Raw genomic sequence first — 2,924 nt, forward strand, 5'->3', positions numbered from 1 at the left:
TTATGTTGTCCTATAAATTATTAATGTTAACAGAAGATTTTTGTTGGAATGATGAGGGTGGATTCAAGAATCATTAAAAGATGATAAAATTTAGAAGACTAATTAACCAAACTTTTTTAAATATATACATGTGTGAAGGTAAGTTGTACAGTTAAAAATTGTGGTATATACATACAATGGAATATTATGCAGCCATCAAAAAATGAAATCTTGCATTTGCAATGACATGGATGGAACTAGAAGGTATTATGCTAAGGGAAATAAGTCAATCAGAGAAAGGCAATTATCATATGATCTCACTGATATGAGGAATTTGAGAAACAAGACAGAGGATCATAGAGGAAGGGAGGGAAAAATGAAACAAGACAAAACCAGAGAGGGAGACAAACCATAAGAGACTTTTAATCTCAGGAAACAAACTGAGGGTTGCTGGAGTGGAGGGGGGTGGGAGGGATGGGGTGGCTGATGATAGACATCGGGGAGGGTATGTGCTATGTTGAGCACTGTGAATTGTGTAAGACTGATGAATCACAGACCTGTACCCCTGAAACAAATAATTCATCATATGTTAATAAAAAAAAAAAAGAAAAATTGTGGTAGAATGGAAAATACAGTAAATGAATTTTTTATTGTTGTTAATTTTGATTAGTCACTTTTAGGTTCTGTTCTGTTGTTTTAAATGAGTCCTAATAAAATGTGAAGATGATTTTGAGAAGGATCAGGGAGGGGAACTAAAAGATACAGAAAATGAAACATTTCTTTCATTTGAACATGAGGGAGAAGGAAAACATAAGGGAAAGAGAAAAGATTGGCTTTATAGATTTAGTCATGGGAAGCAAAATGATTCTTTCTCTCAATGGTTTATATTTCCTAAAAATAGATGGTGAGCTTATCTGCAGAGTGAACATGAGGAAAAACAAAGAATCCATGCCTGTGTGGAGACTTCAGGATCTCAGAAGCACTAACTAACATGACTAGCACTGTGCTGGCACCTTAAATGACTAGTTGAGAACAACCTTAAGTTTATAGAGGTACTTACAGTTGTCAAGAATGGTGAAATATATGAAATTTTACTCCACTTTCTCACTGACAAGTTAGCCAGCTGCATTTTCAGAGATGACAGTAGAAAACCTGAGAAACTTGTGTTGTAGACAATAGACAGTTTTATTAATCATAGTACAGTAATGGTCAGAATACCATAGTTGCACCTGTTCTCACACACTCCAGTCCCACAGGGTGATGCAGAGAGATACCTGATACCTGATACCTGCTCCTGCAGGGGGTTGAATTAAAGGGAAGGAACCATGTGCTTTGGGGAGATGATTCTTTCATCATAGGTAATTAGCCTGACCTTTGCCCAGAGTATCTTTGTTACACTAGACAAACATACAAACCAGCTTGGGTTTGGAGTGGGACCCTGTCTCTTACTTTGCAATACTGTCTGCTACTTAACTATCCTTGTAAAGATAGTCTGGAAAAAAGAAAGTCACTGCCTCTACTGACAGGCTTGGAGATACATGAAGGCTTATGCTTGCAACTCAGCCAAATGAACTCCCAGTGCTTTTAGCTTAACTGCTTTACATGGTCAAAGCTTTTTTAAGCTTATATCTAAAAAGGATGTATTCCTCTGTAAGAATTGTAAAATTATAGTTAAAATCTTGGGTGTGTATATGGTACTTTTTAAAATTTTTACCCAATTGTTGCAATCATTTCTTTCCTCCCCACCCTTTCTGTGCTTTCCCGTTTTATGGTCTTTGCTTGTGAGCTTTTGTCTTGGCTGGGTGAACTGTGTTAGACAATGGATTTGAGCAGATGTGACCTTTGCCATTTTCAAACAGAAACTATGAGTGCATTTAAGAGTTGGGTGGGGGGCACTCTTGCTTGGTCTTTTTCTACAATAGCATGTCCCACATGGTAATTCCCTTTCAGCCTAGATTATGAAATGAAAATGAGAAGAGAAAAAAGGTTCGCTTGGATCAGCAAAATGAGGTCAAACTCAGTCCAGTGGAACCAGGTTGAGCCCCATAAGGCTGAGCCACTCCTTCCCAGGCCCAAGCTCAGGACAGCTTTTCAGAGTCACAGTTCTTCCACTGTCCTCATTAAGTCTGAAGTGGAAAAACAAAACAAAACAAAATTGTTTTAAAGCACTGAGATAAGATTGTTTTTTGTATGGCATCAATTAGTGAAAGTTAATATAGGGTTCATAAACTCATTTGGAAAAAGTTATACTTCAGAGTTGTGTTAATCAAGTTCAAAGGTGTATGAGATATAATTCTGTAATTGTTGGGGAAAATATCATTGATAAGAATTATGAAATCTAAGATTTAGTCCTTGCCTTCCTATTGATACACAATGGACTTGAGAAAGCCAGTTAATTTCTAAAATTCAAGTTTTTCATTTAAGATAAAAGGGAGTTGGAAAACTGATCTGTTTCATCTCATTTTAAAATTCCCTGATTGACTTTGGTTCTCTTTATTGAAAATATCGTATTAAATATAGACTTTATCAAGGACTGTGGAGTATTTTACCCTACTTAAAAGATAACAAGGTAGTCCATTACAATTTTGTGGATGGTGACAGAATGCAAGAGATTTGGGATAGAAACAAGGGATAGTTCATTTCTCTTGCACCTCTTACGTGAGGTGAAGAGAGTAAACTGACGCTTAGAACACCTGATTTTTCTTTTTTTAAATAATCATCAGTAAGTATGTCTCTCTGGAGGGAGATCTTATTTTGATCTTCAGAGGCTTTCACTCTACAAATATCATTGGAAAAATAGTGCAGAAAAAGGCAGTCAGTGACTCTGCTCACAAGACATGCAAAAATGCAAGAGACTCTTAGAGAACTGTCCCCAAAGATGCTTTAGAAAAAAATATTCATGGTATAATGTTGTTACTGTGTTAGTACATAGAATAATTTTAATT

The sequence above is a fragment of the Leptonychotes weddellii genome, chromosome 3 (genome assembly GCF_054177405.1).
Source record: "Leptonychotes weddellii isolate Sample4059 chromosome 3, ASM5417740v2, whole genome shotgun sequence".
Classification (NCBI taxonomy): domain Eukaryota; kingdom Metazoa; phylum Chordata; class Mammalia; order Carnivora; family Phocidae; genus Leptonychotes; species Leptonychotes weddellii.